A 22,048-nucleotide genomic window follows, 5' to 3' on the forward strand; every position below is an offset into this window, starting at 1 on the left:
TTAACATCACCTCACTCTGGAGCTGGAGCCCATTTTACTAAGTGAAGTATCACAAGAATGGAAAAACAAGTACCACATGTACTCACCATCGAATTGGTATTGATTGATGAGCACTTATGTGCACATATGGAAGAAACATTCATTGGGGATCAGGCAGGTGGGGGAGGAGGGGATGGGTAAATTCACACCTAATGGGTGTGGTACGCACCATGTGGGAGGGGCACGCTTGTAGCTCTGACTTCAGCGGTGCAAATGCAATAGATATAACCCAAACATTTGTACCCCCGTAAAAATTTTGTAATAAAAAACACTTGCACAGCTGATGTTTTTGTGAAGATCATACGTAATTATTTCTATTTCTTTCTTCCTCTTTCAGTTTATGGCAACCCCACAGTACAAAATAGCTAATGTTAGTTTTGGTCAAAAATCTTCAGTGGGACTTTTTGCTCAGCAGATAAATTATTTTTACATTTTATTCTATTTTTTATTTTTCATTTTCAAATGTTAATTGACAAATAAGAATTGAATATATTTAAGGTATACAATGTGATGATTTGATATATGTATATGTTGTATAGTGATTATCAAAATGAATTTAATGAACATACTTGCTATTGTTTGAATGTTTGTGTCTCTCCTAAATTCATGTTGAAACTTAATCTCGAAAGTACTAGTACTAAAACATGGGGCCTATAGGAAATGACTAAGTCCTGAGGGCTCTGCCCTCATCAGTGGGATTAGTGACTTCATAAAAGAGTTTGAGGGAGTGAGTTCTCCCCTTTTTGCCCTTCTGCCACATGAGAACACAGCATTCAGTGTGCCATCTTGGTGTAGCAGAAACTGGGCTTGGATCAGCCACTTAACCTGCCAGTGCCTTGATTTTTGATGTCCCAGACTCCATAACCACGAGAAATAAGTTCATGCTGTTTCTAAATTATTTATTCTAAGGTATTTTGTTATAGCAGTAGAAATGGATTAAAACTACATCTATCACTACCCATGCTGGCCATTCAATTGCCAAAACTTGTTATAAAATATATAACTGAATGATTATACCTTTTGGCCTATATCTTCCTATTTCTCTCACCCACCAGGTCCTGGAAACCACTGTGTACTTTCTTTTTCTATGAATTCAAAGACTTAAGGCTCCACATATAAGATCAAACAGTATTTGTCTTTCTATGTCTGGCATATTTCACTTAGCATACTGTCCTTCAGGTTCATCCATGTTGTCACAAATGACAAGACTTCCTTTTTTGTGGAAGAATACTATTCCACTGTATATATGTAACAGAATTTTTTTTATCTATTCATCCATTGATGGACATTTAGCTTGTTTCTCTATCTTGGTTATTGTGTATAATGCTGCAATAAACTTGCTAGTACAGATGTCTCACTGAGATACTGGTTTTTTTTTTGCATATGTACCTAGAAGTGGAATTGTTGGATAATATGATAGTTCCATCTTATATATTTATTCATTTATTTTTTTAACCACTGTGCTGTTTTTCATTATGTCTGCATCAATATTCTCATATTTTTAAGAGAATGTTGTACCCTACTTTTGACAGTTCTTCCTGGATCTCTCAGTTCAGTTTTTCACATCTTGTGTAAGCTTGTTTTTTAAACTGTCTTTTCAAGGATTTTTTAAAATAACAAATACCTTGGGAGATTCCAGTAGTAGCTCTCTCCTGCATAAAGGGCAAATAAATACCTGAAAGAATTTAATAGAGATTCTGTCCCTGTGTGAGGCAATGGTTGGAAAGATTTCCTTTGAAACACATCGAAGTATTGGGGTTTCTTAACCTTGAGGTTCCTCAGCCGTGATACAAGTCGATTGTGCATAAAATATCCAGTTGGGTCTATTTGCGTCATCTTTATGTCACTTGGGGTGAATATGAGGAACAAATGCAAATATGAGACTTTATTCCATTTGTATGATGAGTAATTATTTTTTATCAGACCCAGAGATCTGATTCCTTCTTTTGGCATGAGATACATGAAAGTGACAGTCCATCTTGTTGGCTTGCAAAAAGGGTACAAATCTAAGACTTTTCACATTTTTGATAGTTTTCATGATGCGGACGGCATGCTGATATATGACTTTGTGTATGAGGAAAGTAGAAAGATTCTTCACAGGCATAGATAGGGGATATGAGAAGGCTCATCAGATCAAATAGAAAATTCTCTCACCACGTGGGAATGAAGTGAGAGTAAGTTCCCTCCAGTCTCTGATGTGCTAATGAGGCTGTATGTGAGAGGGAGAATTGAGATTCACTGTCTGAATGTCCTTCATTTGTTGTTTATTCTTCCCCTGTTAGGAAGAAAAAAAGAACAAGAAGTACCCAAAGCTAATATAGTACTTTGTATAAATTGACAATATTTAAGTTCTTGTGGTTTTTCTGAGACCATTCGAAAGACTGCTAGAAACTAAAAGGAAGTGTGGCTTTGGGGGCTTTGCCTACTAACCGGGTGTCAATCCCTATACCCACTGAGCCTTCCCTGCACATATTCCCCACTTTAGCAACTTTATGGAAAATGTCAGATATATTTGAAAAATTTGGGGAGAGAACAACTCAAACTTGTATAATTCTATTGCATACAAATGTCCAAGTTACCAGCCTATATGGTCCTCTGGGCAGGGGCAGTAGGTGCAGAGGTGGGTGAAAATGCCAAGGACAGTGGGGTGAACCCTGGCTAAAAAGATGCAGATAGAAGCTTCTGATTTTGAATGTTCCCCAAATACTGGAAGGTACACAGAAGCCAAGAGGACAGCACAGACTTTGGGATCTGTGCTTTGAACTTTGAAAAGTTCAAAGAGAATAATCCTTCCCCATTGCCCTGGCCCTACCTCATGGATACACTCTAGCTAGCCTCCTGGTCTCTTGCATTCTCCTGCCCTGGGGTTAGTGTAAACTTTTTAGACCAGGTTTGCATAGAGGAGAAGTAAACAAAATAAAACAAACAGACAAGAAAACCCACCAAAACTTGACTGACAGGTTTTGAGCAGGTTTCACAGTGAGAGAAGGAAAGTCACCTAACAATGGAGGTAGGGCCCTGTAGGCTAATTAAATGTCTTATGTTGTTTCTTCATCAGAATTTATAGTAGGAATTGTTAAATTTGTGCTTCCCTAACCCATAAGACCCAGAGTGGATTATTCCAATTCAGGTGAGGGACAGGTAGAGAAGTATAAGACAAACTTCCTTGCCATTTGCCACAGAGGAAAGATCAGGATCTGTCATGAGTGACTGTGCTATGATGGCCAATATTTTCACTCTGTGGATGATGTTCTGTTGACTGCCAAGTCATAAGCTTCTGTCTGGGATGGTATCTCTCTGCCTGCAGGGGTAGCTGATAAGACTCAAGCAAATCCAAAGTTCCACTTTCCGATTAAGGCCTAGTGGAACTATGTAGGCAGGTTAGCATTGGGAAGTTTATCCAGTGGTCAAGGAAAACTTAATGATGTTGCCATTTGGAGGCTCTGGCAAAGGGATTCAGCTTCCACTAAAGAAATCCCTTGGGGTTTAGAATCATAGCCACCCTACCACTACTAGTTACACTGATTGGAAAGCCAGCTGTGAGCTTGCTACAGAGCTCCTGGCAAATTGAATCCTAACCCATCAAGGGCTGGGGGCTCCTCAGCTTTATATTCCAATTTTGAGGTGGGCCAATTTGAACTCTGTCAAAGACTTCAGAAATCCACTTGTTAAATGGAAGCAATATCTTCTGGAAGGAAATCGGACTGAGAAATATCTCAGCTGTAAAGGGAAAATTAGGATTTATCTTTGGTGGTTATTTTATTCCCCCGTCCACTAGCTGGATCAAAGCTGCTGGCTCTATGGGGAGAGAATCCTTTGAGACCATTCCCATTCTTTGTGATGTAGGCATGGAATTCTAGTGAAGAACACGTGCTTCCAGGATCCAGCTGTCTGAAGCCACAGTTGTTTGAGATGATGGAGAGCTGTTTTTTTTTTCCAAAGACACTTAGTACCCCATGGCAGAGCTTAAGCTGGATCCATGCAGCACTGATTCCACTTTCTCCTTCCTCTGTAGCTGGGGCTCCTCCTCTGCTTTTCCACCACCAAGAGATGAATCTATATTTGTCAGTATTTGCATAAGTTAGAGACATAAATCAGGGAAAGGAACCCTAGACCCAGCCCCCAGCATAAACTGACTCTTGCTTATTTCTCTTCCCACTTTACTAAATCAATTATGTTGGCACAGAGATGGGTCTTTCAGGAGAGATTAAAATGTTGTACTTCCAGAGAAGCTAGTGGGGCAGGGCAAAGGTCCTAGAGGGGATCAAAGCTTCTGCTCACATTTTCCAGTTTATCCGTACTGGTAGTTGGATCCAGGAAACATCTCAGAGCCCTGGAAGGGATTATTAAGATAGGACAGGATCCCTATAGATCAGAGGACATGTGCTCATCACTCACATTCTGAAGTCAGATTCTCAGAGTTCAGCCTGTGTGGTGGGGCCACAGAGCAGTATACGCCTGTGAAACCTCTGATCATGAGTGAGAGATGAAGGTCTGGCTCAGGGTGAAGTCTCCTTTCTGAGGGAACATTATGCTTCTGTGGGTTTGAGATTCTGTGTCCTTCCTCAGCAGAGCAGCACTGACTGAATAATTGTTTGAGGATCATGCATAAATCAGCCTTCTACATTTTCAATTTCTTAAATAATGAAACAGAGAAAACATTTTATCCACTTCCAAATCAAGTATGAGCATGAGTAACTTCAGTGAAAATGTCATAGGAAGGAATTCTGGGGCCCTGCACCCCAGAAACATCAAAAACCCTGGTGCAACCTGTTAGAATTAACCTTGTCAAAACTTGATTTTTTTTTTTTTACATACAGATTCATCTTTCATTGGACCTTTATTTTGTTATCGGTTGTGAAGAATAAATCTTTTTTTTTTTTTTTTGCCTTTGTGATAGGAAAATCAAATTCCCACACCCCAAGTTTTATTGTCATCCTTTAGTTTTTATTGCTTATGATCTTTCTGCTATGGGCTGAATATTTGTGTCCCTCCACCTCTCAATTCATATGCGGAAACTTAATCCCTGGTGTGATAGTATTAAGTGTGGGGGCCTTTGGAGGAAGTGATTAAGTAAGGACTGTCCTCAGAATAGAATTAGTGCCTTTGTGAAGGAGATTGCAGGGAGCATCCTTGTGCCATGTGAGGACATAGCAAGAGTAAGAGGGTCTTCAACAGACACCACAAGTGTTGGTGCCGTGATCTTGGACTTTCCAGACTCCTGCACTCTGAGCAACAAATTTCTGTTGTTTATACAGTTCCCAGTCTAAGGTGGTTTGTTTGTTTGTTTTGGTTTTGGTTTTTTTAGCAGCCTGAATGGACTAAGACATTCTAATGCACTTTGGTCTATTTCTGAATTTTTAGCTCCCCTGACCTATCGGGCTTTTCATCAATCAGGTGGGCTCTGGTGGTTCTGCTCGGGTGTCTCCTCCAGCTGGGAGCAGCTGCGGGACACCAGGAGGCTGGTCACGGGCCAGGGCCAGGCCCAGGCCTGCATGCGTACCTGCAGCTGCCGCCAGAGCTCTGAGACCTGTGACACTGCACGGGGCTCTGTGGCCTTGCTGCTGCCCTTGTGGGAGGCTGTCCTGGGCGGTCTGGGCTGGGAGCACCCTCTGGGAAGCAGCCAAGTGCTGGCTTGAGCAGTGGTGCCTTCTCCAGGAGGAATCCGTTGTTAGCAGCGCTCTGGAGGTTGATGCAGCTGTGGCCCTTGGGCTAGGGGAGTCCCAGATCATGGCCCATGGCCTGTAAGGCAGGTCACACGGAAAGCACGACAGCTGCCACCATGGCTGCTATGTCTGCAGTCAAATTTTATTCTCGTAGGTACGAGAATGTGCTCCACAAATCTGGAATTTTTTAGAAATACAGATTCTCAGGCAAAACCTAGACCAATTGTATCAAAATGTGTAGATTTTTAATATTTCCAGATGATTCCTATGCACATTAATGATTATTAAGTGGGGTAGATTGGTTCTCAGGTTCACTACAAACAGGAATCACCTTAAATACTGAAGTTTGAATCCATGACTCAGACTTATTAATTTACTGGGTCTTGTCTGAAGCCTGGGTGTGGAGATTGTTAAACACTTTCCAGTACATTATAATATGCTTAAGAACCACGGAAGGCAAGTACAGAGTTAGCGCTTCAGTTAGTGGTATTTGTCTTTTTGTGCCTGTTTTTTTTTCACTTAACATAACGTAACATCCTTAAGTCCCATCCATGTTGTAGCAAATGCCAGAATTTCTTTGCCTTTTGTGGGTGAAAAATATTCCATTCTATGTCACATTTTCTTTATTCTCCAATCCATTAAAAACACTTCCCTTGTTTCCATACCTTGGCTATTGTGAATAATGCTGCAGTTGATACATGGGAATACAGATGTCTTTTCAAGGTACTGATTTTATTTCCTTTTGATGATATATGCCCAGAAATGGAATTGCTGGATCACATGGCAGTTTTAATCTTTAAAAATTTTATTTAATTTTTTGTAATATTTTGAGGAATATTAAATTATAATTTTTAAGGAATTCTATACTGTTTTCCAAAATAGCTGTATGAGTTTACATTCCCACCAACAGTATGCAAGCCTTCCCTTTTCTCCACGTCCTTGCCAATACTTATTATTGCTTGACTTTTTAGTAATGGCCATCCTAGGAGATGTAAGTTGATATCTCATTGTAATTTTGATTTGCACTTTGCTGATTAGTGTTGTTGAGCACGTTTTTGTATATTTTTCATCACTTTTATGTCTTCATTGCAAACATGACCATGGTGTTACTTCAAGGCTACTGCAGCCCAATATTCTCAACATGGAATTTGTTCACACTTAGAAACACTTATTATTTGCTTTAAGAAGTTATTGGTTTTGTTTGCATATTTATTATCCTCTATGCAGCACTTAGAGTAAGAGTTATTATTATACATTTGCATGTAGTTACTGACTGAATATTCAGCTCTGCAAAACTGTTGATGTTGTTCTCATGACTGATAAAGAACCTTAGGCAAAGAGCTGGAAATTACTTTTTTAACTCCCATCCCAGTAAGTGGCCTGAATCATGATTTAAATCTAGGCTGTTTGTGAAAAAATGATACCTACTCATAATACTACACTAACAGGTGATATATATATATATATATATATATATATGTATTTTTTTTTAAGACAGATCTTGCTTCATTTCCCAGGCTAGAGTGCAGTGGTATCACTATAGCTCACTGCACCCTCAAACTCCTGGGCTCAATTGATTGTCTTGCCTCAGCCTCTTGAATAGCTGAGACTAGAGGCAAGTGCCTGGCTAATTTTTCTATTTTTTTTTTTTGTTGTTGTTGAGACAGCATCTTGCTATTTCTCATGCTTGTGTTGAACTCCTGACCTCAAGCAATGCTCCCACCTCAGCCTCCCAAAGTGCTAGGATTATAGGTGTGACCCACTGTGCCCAGCCTATGTATGTATGCCTTCTTGATCCAGAAATCAGATTACAGTGGTGCCAACAGCCAATATCTTTGCAGAATACTGCTGTGAGCTATGCAATGGGATTCAACCTGTGAATAAAAGATGAAACATTGTAGGGTACTACTAAATTATTATTGATTGTGATCATATTATGATTTTTTAGTAATAAATGGAATTGTAAGAGCTAATGATAATGTAATTATTATGAAATCATACATCAATGTAAGATAAATACTTAAGTACATCTATAAGGCATGGCAATCAGTGCTTTGAATATTATTGGAGAGATTCATAGTGAGACTTGAGGTGATATTGCAAATTTTTTTAAGCAGAAAGTTTTGAAGGCTTTGGGTTTTTTCTGCTATATGAATCCCAGTATCACAATGTAACTTCTGCATTCCATTATTTCTACATGGAAAATAATTTCATCATAATTAACAAACCACAGAGGTTTTCTGTAAAAACAGGTACTGTCACCGTTAAGCACATCACACACACAGCATTTGGGAAAAGAAACATTCTACTCATTGCCACTAAGACACATGCTTTCTGTACAGCAATTGATTATTATATTATAGGTCCACTAAATTATAATCACATGCATGGAGATTTTATATTAATATTTTTATTTTTCTGAAAATGGTGTCTGTGATTTAAGTAGAGAAGATTAATTTCAGAATGACAATCATAGAATTTAAGTATCAGCTTACATTTACTAAGATAAAACATTAACTTCCATTACTATGTATTGAATGATATTAGGAGAAGATAAGAAATCAGTATAGGGTCTAGGATGTAGGACCTCAGTCTATTTTCAAGAGATCAGCCCTTCCCTAGGAATTATTTTTCCATCCTGAGTGCCTTAGGCACTGGACCAGTTTGAAATCCAGAAGAATCCCTTTTGCATACAGGTGCACTTACCCATAATTCTGATAAGTTTCCTTCCCTTACAGACTCTGCTTCTCAATCTGAAATCTAAACTACTCACCTGGCCAGGTTCAGTGGCTTACACCTATAATCCTAGCACTCTGGGAGGCCAAGGAGGGAGGATCTCTTGAGCTCCGGAGTGTGAGACTCTGTCTCTACTAAAAATAGAAAACATTAGCCAGGTGTAGTATCATGTGTCTGTACTTCCAGCTACTTGGGAGACTAAAGCAGGAGGATCGCTTGAGCCCAGCAATTTGAGGTTGCTGTGAGCTAGGCTGATGCCACTGCACTCTAGCTGGGTGACAGAGTGAGACTCTGTCTCCAAAAAAAAAAAGAAAGAAAGAAAGAAAGAAAGATACTCAGCTGACTCCTTCCTGATTTCAGCGTGGTGGTAGTAATGTGACAGTTTTCGCAGTCACGGTATATGTAGAAGGGAGGCAGGAAAACCCTGAACTAGACTCATGCCATTCTGTGACCTCACCTCTCTACAGAACTGCTGTTGTCATTTTATCTATAGTGCAATTGACAGTACACACTAATGGAACTGAGATTGTTCCTGAGAAAAAAAATTATCTTTGTCATGAATTCCCCCAAATAATTGCCAGTTTCTAATCTGCATCTTCAATGAGACAATTAAAGCATTTGTGAGAGGTTCTTTCTTTTTCCATGATCCCTGGAGGCAGACAGGGTCTCATGTAGAAGAGAGAAGGAAATGCTGAGGTCTGACACTGGAGGTATTGGCAGTGAGGCCTGTTTTGTACGCTGGATTGTGTGCTTCCATGAGAAGGTATTTTACCCAAAATTGAACACTCTGTTAACTCCTGGGTTCCTGAGATGTCCTTTGATTTAAGTTATAGGAAGAAATATGAGATGATGTAAAAAAAATAAGAATGCTACAATGGTTGGATAGAGAACATGGAATATGATATCATAAATTTATACTAAAATCACTAAAGAATAATTATCTCAACCCAATCAATGTACATTGATTTGGGAAAAAGATGATACGGAAATTTTCTACAAAAATACTGTGTACCTATATGGACCCCTGTTTAGATTCAAGATATAAACAGAATAAGGAGCAGGAGTAGAAAAGTTTATAAAACGGGCTCTCACAAAGTTTCAGGATCAAGTGGTTTAATAGGAGGATTTTACAATTGTATGTAAATATCATATAAGTAAATGCTTCTAACTCAAACTGAAGACATTACAATGGAAATATAACTTCTAAATAAATTATGAAAATCAAATGGATCCTTCATAAACAAAACTTCCAAATGCTGTACAAAGTACACTATTACAGAAAAATCTTATCTCTATACACATAGAAATATGTAAAATAAAAATACTAGCAGACAAATCATAATTGATTATTAAAAATAATACATAATGACAATTCAGTTTATATATGAAGTTTGAGAGTAATTCAATATTAGGAAATCCACTGATAATGTTCATCATTTTCATAAAGATAAACAGAATGGTTACATAATCATATTCATAGATGCAAAAATGTCTATTGAGGAGAATTTAATGTACAATACTACTTAAAACCATTAAAATTAGGAATTTAAATCTTGACAAAACAGCCTTCATATTCATAAAAAATAAGAAGGAGATTACTACTATTTTCAGAAAAATACTAAAAAGCACAATATTGTCTATAGTATTTATTAACTTTGCAGTGAGTTTTATCCAAGGCAATTGAAGGTGGAAGAAGAAATTGAAACAAATATGTAGGACTTAATTTGCAGATGAAATGATTATATACTTGGAAATACAAAACCTAATACAAAAAAATACTTTGGTAAACTAATACAATCTAATATTGATGCACAAAACTGTAGCAAGTCTAACTCTTAATCATTTATGAATACAGTGTGAGAAGAATACAATGAAAAAGTATAATACAAATTTTAAGAAGTAAAATAAAATTACCTAGGAACAAATATAATTAAAAATATACAGAGTCTATATGACCAAAGTAATAAAGTTATTGAAATATATGAATGAAGACGTAACCAAATAGAAAGTCATGTCTTATTCTTGGATAGAAAAACTCAGTAATATAAAGAAGTCATTTGTTAAGATAATTTCAACATTGTATTTGATCTGATTATACTTTATTGACATGGATCAGTTTTTTTTTTAAGGTAGCAATTATTTTTCAAAGTGGACATTGAAAAATAAACATACAAGAATAGCCAAAATCCCTGAAAAAGAAACACAATGAGAGTCTTACAATAAGTTAAAACACATTAAAATAGTCTGTAACTAAAGCAGTGTGTTGTTGATACAAAAATAGGCAAACAGACCTGTAGAAAATTCTAAAATCTACCAAGGTGCATAAAAGAAGTTATGCAATAAAAACTACAGAGGAGGCGCTTTTATTGATATTTGGCAATTGGAAATGGATATTCCTTTTAAGAAAGAAAGGTGAAAATGGATTTATTGTTTACACATAATAGTAAGATAAATCACATGAGAAATTTGACAAAAAATTGAAAACATACAAATAGTAGAAAGAAAATATTGGTAAATATTTCTACCAGCTATGAGAAGAAGTCTGGCCTGTGACTCAGACCAAGAAATGTTAACAAAAAGAACAACACCAAAAAAAAGATTGATAAAATGTGCAGTATAAAACCAGAATATTGTGTATGGTAGGAAGCACCATAAGTCAAGTAAAAAGGAAACTGCCAAATGGGATAGCTGTATGCAAATTATATAACAGTTAAAGGGAAGCACACGTGTGTTCATTCCAGAAAATAAGAAAGCTGTCAGAACATATGGTCTCATGGCACGAAAACACAGGCAGCAATGTGTAGGGTCCCTCACTGATCTATGGGACCATTTGAACTCAAAAATAAATATAGACTACGGTATGTCGAATCCTATCAAATATGCTAAAAATAGTATTAGGAAAATTATCATTTATATGTTTTGTTTGTTAGGGCCACGTTATCATAATTATGACAATGGGTAAAAGAAATAATCAAGCTTTTATCCTTCCTTTCCTGATCAGTTAGTTTTGAATGTAATGAAGAGTTCATGATCAAATGCAGTTCTTAATAGAATAATGAGAACTACTACATGCAGAGGATATAATAGAATTAGAAAACTGCTATTTTGCAAGAGTCAGTGAAATAAGTGAAATTAGGAAAACACTAATCAATAACGATAAGAAATTATATGAAAGAAAGAGGCAGACATTCCCTGGACCCAATGATCAACCTTCATATAAATAAATGTGGAAAAATCAGACATGTGCATCCAAATTTGCTGTCTTAATTGGGTTGTTCAGGAAGCTTAAAATACAGAGTGGCTGTGAAAGATTTAGTACCCCCCACAAAAACTTCATTAATAATATGAACCTACATGCGAAAAAGTCAGCACGGACACAGCCTCTGGGATAAGAGAAAATTTCCTGGGAAGGAACACAAGGGATTTTTCTAGGATGATAAAAATATTATATTCTTAAAATGGGTGAAAGATTTTATGGGTGTGTTTGCCAAAAACGTACATTTAAGATTTGTGCCTTTCAATGTATGTATATCTTACCTCACTAGTAAGAAAGAAATAGTGAATGGGGCGAAAAAAGCGTCGAAGTACAGAAGAAAAAACAAATGGCACAGGATTAGTAGTTGTTGAAGCTGGGTGACCGGTCAATTATTCTATTTTGTTTATTTTGTATATGTGTAGATGTTCTGTAATAAAACACCTTGTATGAAAAGAAAAAATTGACCTACAATATTAGTTGTTCAGATCTTGGTTACCTTTGGGTAGGTGGGAGGGAGAAAGTGATTGTTGGGGTACCTGAATGAGACTGGGTCTATTTCTTGGTTACAGGAGTGTATTTGTTTTATATTAATTTATCAAGCCTTAAATGGATGCTTTGTGCATTCATTTGTTTTACATAAATAAAAGATGTAAACATTATATATTTCTACAAAAATCCTAACTCAGTATCTCAGAATAATGGCAGCATTTTAAAAGTGGAATATGTTCACTCAGGGCATCATCAGATAGATTTTAATATTCCGAAGTATCTATTAATGCCCTAATGCTTGATGACTCTCTAGGTCTTTCCATTTTTGCCTCAATTTGGAAAGTAGCATAGTATTAATTTTGGGGCCATATATTTTCAGCAAAGCCTTCCTGCTACAATGATGCTCATTGACACTGAGGGACATAGCACAGTGCCCTGAACCTAGTGTGCAGTCAGTACACATGGAATTAAGTTGAGTGAGAAATAAAACCAGGAGCAGAGGTCTGTTCTGCAAAATGTAGTAAGTAGGTAATGCAGGTAAGCATGAAAGGCCACAACTCATCGGCAACCATTTTTACATTCATTTGAGAAAATATTTGCAATTTGCTCCTCAAAAGATATTGGTTCAAATCAGTATATTTTTTGGCTTGACCACACACAGTAATTACCTGAAGAGGTTTAAACGACACCGTTGCCTGCGTCCCAGTTGAGGAATTCTGATTTATTTGGTCTGTTCCAACTTGCATTTGAGAGAGGTTAAAAGGTCTCCCCACCCAGGTGATTCTCATGTGCAGCCAGGAGTGGCAACCACTGATTCAGAGCAAAGAATGCATTAGCTGTGCTTGATTGCCTTGTGGACTGTGCAGATTTTCCCCACAACCAGTCCTGAGTTTGGAGTTCTGACAAACAGATTTGCCCTCTTAAAAATCAAAGGATGCCTTCCAAATGTGCTCAGCTGTTTTGCTCTATTACAGCAGGAGGAAATATCTTCTCAGCAGATCTATCTTTATAGCACTTGGTTTCAGAGCAAGGGTTTGTTTCAGACACAGCAGTTTGGTTTAGTCTTTGATGACAACCATGTATAACCTACAAATACCAGAAATAGATGAAAAAAATTGCACACATATCAATTGAATTATATGTTTTCAAATTTCTCCTAAGATGAGAAATGAGTACTATGTTGTTGGGCCTTGATTGTCTAAACTCATTGCTCAGCCATTTCCCCAAATTATTCCAGGTCCTTCCAGCACACTTCAGAATCATTCTATGGATGGGATTATTCCAAGTGGTGAAGACTATTAGAAGGACAACATTCTCAAAGGAATCCTGCTTCTACTGCAGAAGAGTCACTCTCCAGAACCTCAAAGGCCTAGGGATCTGCATGAATAGTGTGACCTCTATAGGTAGATGCACATGAGCTTTGTAGTCAGGCAGAGTTGATCCTGATTCCTAGCCCTGCTGCTTAGTACTTCCTTGAATGTTAAGAGTTATGTAAATCTTGTTGGCAAGAAAATGCATAATGATATTCACTGCAGAAATGGCAGCAATTCATCCATCCCTGAATCCATGTCCTTTACAATGAGCTTTTACAGCTTCTCCCATTGAAATATGGAATCTGTTTCTCAAACTTTGGATCTGGGCTGACTTCATTAGCTCTGGCCAATTGAAAGCTGTCAATATGAGAGCATGCTTGTTTTGGGTCTAGGTTCAAAATGTCTTGAATGCTTCAGATTTTCTTCTAGGACCCTACCCTCTGCATGAGAACAAGCTTATGGAAGCCTGCTGGATGTTGAGATACTGTGACAGCCAGCTCAGCCTCAGGAGCCAATGAATCAACCAGTGGCTGACCACACATTCTTAAAGGAGCCCAGCTAAGCCCAGAAGAATGACCCAGCTGAGCCCAGCCTAAATTGCTGACCAGCTGAACCAAGAGCTAATAAGTTTTAAGGTGGTTTTTTATGCAGCAATCCCTAACTAATATATACACCTAGTGCAGACAGGATGCCACCATTCCATGACAGGTTGATTACAAGTTACCTGAAAAGTAGTAGATTTCCTTTTCCTCTTATTTAAAGTTGGATTTCTTGTTATTAATAGATAGTGTTGAGTTATATGTTAATAAAATGCATGTAGACATGTGTGCATGCATTGGTGCTTAAACTGACATAGTTCCCCACACAACAGGAAGAAATATATACACACAGCCTTGACGATTAGGGTCAAGGCCAAATTGCAAAATAACAGGTTTTCTTTTCATCTATTTCCTCCACATTTAACTGTGGAGGTCAAGATTGTAGATGTATCTGAAGACCTGGGGTTCCTTCTTTCTGGGGTCCTATCATCTCTATTTGATCTCTGGACAGGGAATGGGTCCCCAGCAAGCAGTGGTCAGCAGTGGTCTACCTGTGGACATTTCCTGCCTGCTGCCCCATGTTCTATCTAGGGTTAGCTTCTCTTCCACTCTTGAGCCTAAGGAGAGATGTTGCTAGAAAGGGACGATTTCCTCACCTCTCACAGAAAAGGAGGTTCAGGCCCTTCACCTCCCCGAGGTCAGAGAAGTCAGAGCTGCACTTCAATGTGGCCAACATTCGCCATGTGGGGTTGCTGAGAACCTAAAATAGGCTGGTCTGAACTGAGATGTGCTGGAAGCTTACAAAGCTATCTTTGAAGACTTAACTATAAAAATACTTATTTAATAATTTTATATTGATCACATACTAAAATGGCAATATTTTAGATATATTAAGTAAATTGTTACAATCAATGTCACCTTTTTTCCTTTTATTTTATGCATCTAATGGAAACTCTAAAAGGACACATGTGGCTCATATTTTATTTCTATCAATTTGCTGCTGTAGAGGATTGTCACTCTTTTCAAAGCTCAGACTGTCTCCTCAAAGAAAACCCAGAGGCCAGGAAGGTTAGGAAATGTGAAATTTAAAAATAATTTTTATTACATTTTTTCCATTTCTGAATAACACATTTTAAATAAATGAGCATAATCTTATGTATAAGATTAAATGCAAATGACTCCTGGGTGAGGACATGTCACAGTTCTGGAAGAAATACTTGCACGAAAATGGCAGCCATTAAGAACCGGTAATTATGGGGCCAGAAGTGGTGCTTTGGGCCTATAATCCTAGCACTCTCAGAGGCTGAGGCGGGTGGATCTTTTGAGCTCAGGAGTTGGAGACCAGCACAAGCAAGAGCGAGACCCGTCTCTACTGAAATCAGAAAAAAATTAGCAGGACAAATGAAAATATATAGAAAAATTAGCCGGGCATGGTGGCACATGCCGGCACTCCCAGCTACTCAGGAGGGTGAGGCAGAAGGATCGCTTGAGCCCAGGAGTTTGAGGTTGCTGTGAGCTAGGCTGACACCATGGCACTCTAGCCCTGGCTACAGAGTAAGGCTCTGTCTCAAAAAGCAAACAAAAAACCCTTGGATAACTGTGACTTTCTTTAGTCCCACCAGTAATTGCATCTCCTGTCACTCAACCGGAGGAGGCAGGGCCTGGAGCCCTATCCAATCAGGGCGCTGAAGTGAGTGAGAACTGTCCAATCAAGTGCGCAGGAGAGTGGAGGGGGCGGACTCCACGGTCTCAGTGCCCTGGCGATGGGCCCTTTACTACAGGGATTTGCGAGCGCTTCCCAATCCTGGTCTGGTCTCTGGGGCTCCTTGTTCTCCGCTTCCAGAGGCCCAGGTGACTCTGCTGCAGCCTGTGTTGCCCTGTGACCTCCAGGTACCTGAAGATCCATAGGGAGGATGTGGGGACACCCCAGAAGCTGGGAAGTGGTGAGTACGCAGGTCTGCGTGTCCTGGCGGGGTAGAAGCGGTTGTGGTGAGACCCCGGCCTCCCCGCCGCAGTTCCGGAGTCAGCCGGTCTAGGCCCCCTGACGCAGTTCAACCCCCATTTCCCTCCTGTTCAGGCTGTTGCTGCCTGGCAGCCTGGGTCCAGAATGTCCTGTTCCATCCTGTCTGGTGACTTCACACTGGCCCTGAACCCTGTCTGGGCAGCTCTTCTATTGCACCTCCTCCTCTCCCCCAGACTGTGTGGTGACTAAGGGAGAATCATCAGGGGAGGGTCCCGCTGCCTTGGTGTGCAGAGTCCTGCGTGGGAGGAGGTGGCGTCTGTGGGGTTCCCAGCCCCTTCTAACTCTTGTTAAAAGTAAACTGAGGCAGCAATAAAATGGTAAAGAGTTTATTTCATTGGAACGAAGAGCAGTTCAGGAATCATGAGGCCTCCAGGGATGGGTTGTGGTTTGGGGGACCACGGGGGGGGGGCGGGGCTTGAAGGAAAGCCTTTTATCAGGTGTGGTGAGGAAGCACATCAAGTTCAATAACGGATTACATTCATGTACTTAACTTATTTGGATTATCCAGGCAAAAATCACATGGTTTTGTAATCAGAGGATAATCGGCAGTTTGTTGTTGGTTAAGACTAAATTCTGTTTCTGTTAGGTCCCAGGATTGCGGGGGGAGAGACAGTGAGACACATGAAGCCTCATGTGTGGCAAAACGCTGTTTATTTTGAGCATCTGGTTGCAGATGGATGGAGGCAAAACAGCGTCCACATCGAGGGCGAGGAAATCCTTGGGTTTTATAGAGTGTTTCTCAGTGGGGAGTGAGTGCCTGGGCCAGAACAGCCGCTGCATTAAATTTTTTTTTTTTTTTAACAACCATTTTCAGGGACCCGTGCCCCAGTCACATCCATCCTTCAGCTCTAGCCTTGTTCTTATCAGGAGAGCTGGGGAGGGATGAACTTCCTCTGTTATCAGGGAGGGCGGGGGAAGGAATGCTGGCTGCAGCTGTCTGTTATATTTACAAAGTCCTGGAACTCTCGAGACTTCTGAGGCTATTGTTTTACAAGCCTCAGTTTTACATTAGCCATACTCTTTGCTATATGTACTTCTGGGATTGCCAACTGGAACACACCTAACATTCCACATTTTTTGTTATATACATAAAAGAAAAGGAAGGGTAAGGTATGGGAAAAGGGCAAAAACTAAAAATTAGAGAGATTGGAAAGTGGGCGTTGTTTTCTTTCTAACTTTTTGTTTTTTTCTGTCCCTGGAGATTTGGTCATCTTTGAAATGCAGTCAGGCCCATTGCAGGGGATGTGATCTCTGCCCCTGAGATTTGGTTTTGGGCAGGAAACAAAGGCCTGGAGTTCACCCCCCTGCAGTCTGTCCTGGAGCTTTTCTCAGGAACACCTTGAGGCTGTAAAACCAATTGTAAAAGCTGTGAGTTGGGGAAATCTAAAGAGAAAGATTTACATTTCTTTTCTGGGCTCTTTTAGGTGTTTTTGAAAACAGAGTCCCAGCAGGTTGCCTGTTTGGGAGAGAGATAGCAAAGAGTAGGGAGAGCTCAGAGTTGATTTTCAGCTGTCATTAGAAAATTGGGAGATTCAAGGCCATCCTAACAGTCTCCCTTTTTCTTGTTAAGATTAAATTGTTATGTAAAATGAACTCAGAAGTTAAGAAAATGGGCGGAGATCTTCTGTAGCTTCTTAGAGCTGGGGAGGGGCATAGAGATCTTTTTATGGAGTTCATTTATTAAAAGGGAGAGGTTTGAAAATGGATGGTCTTGAAGTTAGAATAGAGGCAGGACGGAGTTTTACTGGAGAGAAAAAGTCAGGGCCTGAATGTTACTAGATAGTGGAGAATGTATGATTTGAAAATGAGAGTTGAAAGTAGAGCCACTGGGGGCCTTAGTTAAGAGTGTAAGATCACGCATGGTGAGAAGAGCTGAGAGTTTTCAGAAGGGGGAGAGGTTTTTTGGATTGTAGGCAGAGAGAGATGTCATAGAGCCCCATAGTAGGGGATGGAAAGTCTGGTTATTATTAGGGTTTCCAGTGTGGGCAAAGGACTGACCGGCCTGGTCTGTAAGTTGGCCTGTGGCGGCATTCACACAGTGACATGGGAAGTATAAAGAGAAGGCAAAGCATGGTAAGGAGTTATGTATACCACAGCATGTTATCAGAGCCTGGTATCCACGATGGGCTGGACTTTGGGGGAGCCCACCCTGGGTGGAAGCAGGTTCTGGAGGGCCTGTAGGTTTGAGTCCTGAGAGACGACTCTCGGACAGGATTTCCAGAAGCTTAGCTATAGTGGTGGAAGCAGTGAGAGAATTATTTAAAAGTTTCAGGACGCCCAATTTGTTCTGGGAAATCCTTGAGTAAAATCTAGTCTTTAGGCTGTAAGTGTTCCAGTGCCTTTAAGAAGTCACTAGTGTGTTCCTTCCTGGCAGGTAGGCACCAGGTGGAGGTGGTGGAGGAAGATAAGGGAACTGAAACGAACTCACTAATTTTTATCTCCTGAAATCGGTTTTTACTATTTTATATGTCTGTCTCTTTCACAATAGCCCTTAGGCCTAGAGAGGATAAGTAAGGTTGGGCCGGGTGGAATTTAATAGTTTAAATCCTGGAGATAACTTGGGTATTTACTTCATACTATTTCAGTGGCTTTGGAAAGCAAAGCATGAAAATTAATAATGTTTTAAATAAAAAGTCATGAAAATTTTAGTTCTTTCTATGACATTTTCCAAGGAAGCCAATCTTGGACTGCAGTTGATTCTAAACTGTTGTTTAAGAAGAATCAGAGCAAAACGACAACCATCCGTGGATGGTAAAGATTTCACAATATGGACAATTTTAGGTGAAGTAAGGCAGAAAGTTTTATAGTTTAAAAGCTCAGAGCACCCCAGACAAAAGTTGCATGTAAAGTTTCAGTTAAGCTTTTCCATAAATCAGAGGGAGGAGGCCATAAGATCTTTCCCCAGTGGCGGTAACTGGGAAGCACGGAAGGGGTGGGCAAATACACAGGGGGTTGTGTTTTATGTTTTACTCTAATGGTGGGGGTAGGAGAGGGAAATAGAGGCCCTGACAATTCAGGAAGACCAGAGAACTTGGCTCCAGTGTTTTTACCTGTGCCAGAGAGTCACCCAAGGTGTGTCGAAGTCGAGTGTGTTCAGAAGCCTGATGTGTCCATCAGATTGAAGCAGTTTCAGAGGGTCCGTGGCTATGATGTCCGTTCAGGGAGGGGCAGCCATGTCCGGAATGCAGGTGTGATCTTCCCATTTTAAGAAGCGGGCGCTTGCTTTTCCAGTGCCCTTCATTTGTCAAAGGGAGCACAGTCCTGGTGGAGCCCGTCTCCTAGGACATTGTTCTTTAGGGACCCAGAGTCTTAGTAGAGGCAGGGCTCAGTTCCCATGTAAGCGTGTGGCCCTGTCATCTACTTGCCTGGGGCCTTTTGAGGGACTCTCCGGAAAAGCTCCTTTACAGCACAGCCACGATTTGAAAAGCTTTTTTCTGTTTTGGAGGCTGTTGACAGTTCCACTCTCTTTTTCCTTCGCTTCTCCCTATCTTGGTCATTAAAGACCTTGAAGGCCTGGTTTAGGAGATTTTTTTGTGTGGGATTTGAGGGCCTTTGTCTAATTTTTGGGAGCTTATTCCTCATGTCAGACTCGTGGGACTGGGGGATAAAGTGTGTATTGAGGAGTAAAGTTCCTTCAGGGGTTCCTACTTGATAATTCAGTAATGGGCCTGTATTAGGGACGGTGACTGTCCCCACTGGCTGGACAGGGGTATGTCTATGGATTTCATCACCATGTGCCTGGGCCATTAACTCAAACTCTCTCCTCCTCTTTGGGGGATAGAGGAAAGAATAGTGTAGAGGTCATGCCAGGTCAGATCATAAGATTGTGTTAAATAAAAGGGACACGTACCTGCATGATGCCTTCCACCCCAGCCCCCAGGACTTGAACAGAATGACAGCGAGTAATGAGTAGTAGGGGGACTGAGATGAGGGCAGGCAGCAGGTTGACTGATAGGCTAAGGGAGTTCTGGTTGGGGATATCTTTAGGGGCGAGGGCTGAGATCGCAAGAGTCCTGATCTGAGGTTTCAAGTTTGTCCAGAGTAGAGGAGGAGGGAGAAGGGCAAGGCCTAGAGTGTAGCAGGAAGATTTGAGCCAGATTACAGTTCATGCAGCATGAGAGGAGAGGGTAAAAATGGTGTAGACGTAGGTAATCTTGGACCATTTGTTTATTGCGGTGACAAACATTGTAGTGAGACCTGGTGTTTTGAGAAGAGGAGTAGAATGAGAGTTGCCCATGTTCCTGGAAAGAGTAGGGGTCACAGGGGGCCGATTCTGCTCAATTCTAGGCCTCCTAGAATGAGGGAATAGCACGGGAGTGAGCAGAGTGCCTGAACGAGCAAAGAGTCACACCAGGCATCCCTGTGTCCAATCGAGGGCCCCAGGTGCTGAGAGTCCTCCGTCTAATGGACAGGACTTTGGAGTCAACACAAGTAGACAAGAACGAGCTTGTGAGCTCCGCCTCACTAGGAGCAGGATGTCTCCAGGATGTGGATTTGAATGTCAATGAAGGAAGAAGACCTGTGGAACTTCTTGGGGAATGAGAGCACAAGAGATAGGAGGAACCCAGGGTGAGTTTGTGATCTTTTACTCCCTGAGGATGAAATGTGAAGTGTGAAGATCAGCAAAGGGAAGATCTGAGTCCCAGTCCAGTGTCCGCCTCTCAGCTTGGTTCAGGAGGGTCCGGGTGGACAGTTACCTTACCTTGGCTGAGCTAGCGCGCTCTGCCTACACTCCAGGATCAGAGACAAGTTAGAGACGGACCCCTGCAGGGCTCAGGAAAGATCCATGGAAACCTTGCCAATGACCCAGGGACTCAGAGGAAGGCAGGATTCAGGAGTTAGGCCAGGATGAGCTGCCGCTGCCTACTGCTTCCCGAGTTGCAAGGCTTGCCTGCTAGAGATGCAGAGTCGTGTCCACCCAGTGTGCCCTCCCGGGTTTCCGCACCAAATGTTAGGTCCCGAGCAGGGAGAGACACATGAAGCCTCAGGCATAGCAAAACGCTGTTTATTTTGAGCATCTGGGTGCAGACCAGTAGAGGCAAAAAAGCATCCACACCGAGGGAGAGGAAAGTGTTGGATTTTATAGAGGGTTTCTCAGGGGGGAGTGAGTACTTGGGCCAAAACAGCTGCTGCATTAATTTTTTTTTAACAGGCAATTTCGGGGACCCCTGGCCCAGGCACATCCAGTCTTCTGCTCTGGCGTTGCTCTTATCTGGAGAGCTAGGGAGGGATGAACTTCCTCTCTATCTGGGAGGGAGGGGAAGGAATGCTGGCTGCAGCTGTCTGTTAGATCTACAAAGTCCCAGGGACTCCCCAGACTGCCCAGGCTATTGTTTTACAAGCCTAAGTTTTGCAATAACCACATTGTGTCCTATACATACATTTCCGGTTCCCACCCGGAACAAACCTAACAGGTTTCCTCTAAGGTAATACTGGAGTACAAGAAATGATTCTTCAAAAAAAATGTAGTTTAGTCATGCTCAGTGCTTTTGAAAATTGGAAAGCGTCAGAGATTTGCCAGAAAATCACCGCCCTTCTAACCTTGCCTTGATGCTTTGTGCCCTCACCCCAAGAGCAGTGAGGGACTCTCTGAAGTTTCCTTATCTAACAAAGAAAGCTTTTTATGAAAGTCAATACAATTGCCTTCTATTGCCATCCTGTTGCCTCATTAGCTAGTGCAGATATATAATACTACCACTCCTGAATGGTGTGTCCCTCAACATAATGCCTGCCTCTTAGGTTCATGCAGATGCCAAAAAGAACAATTTACAAGTTAACTTCTTTCTCCCTGGTCCATTCATTCTTGCTAATAACCATTTATTGCTTCTCAAAAGAATGGTATGCATTCTCCTTCTGCATATCCTATGCAAAATAGTACTTGAGCATCTGAACCCCAGTGGGAGGTTGGGGTAATCCCTCTGTGATGTCCCCAAATGCACATTAATACATGCATATGCCTTTTCTCTTATTTGTCTCTTGTTATTTGA

Source organism: Eulemur rufifrons, chromosome 28 (assembly GCF_041146395.1).
Source record: "Eulemur rufifrons isolate Redbay chromosome 28, OSU_ERuf_1, whole genome shotgun sequence".
NCBI classification, from domain to species: Eukaryota; Metazoa; Chordata; class Mammalia; order Primates; family Lemuridae; genus Eulemur; species Eulemur rufifrons.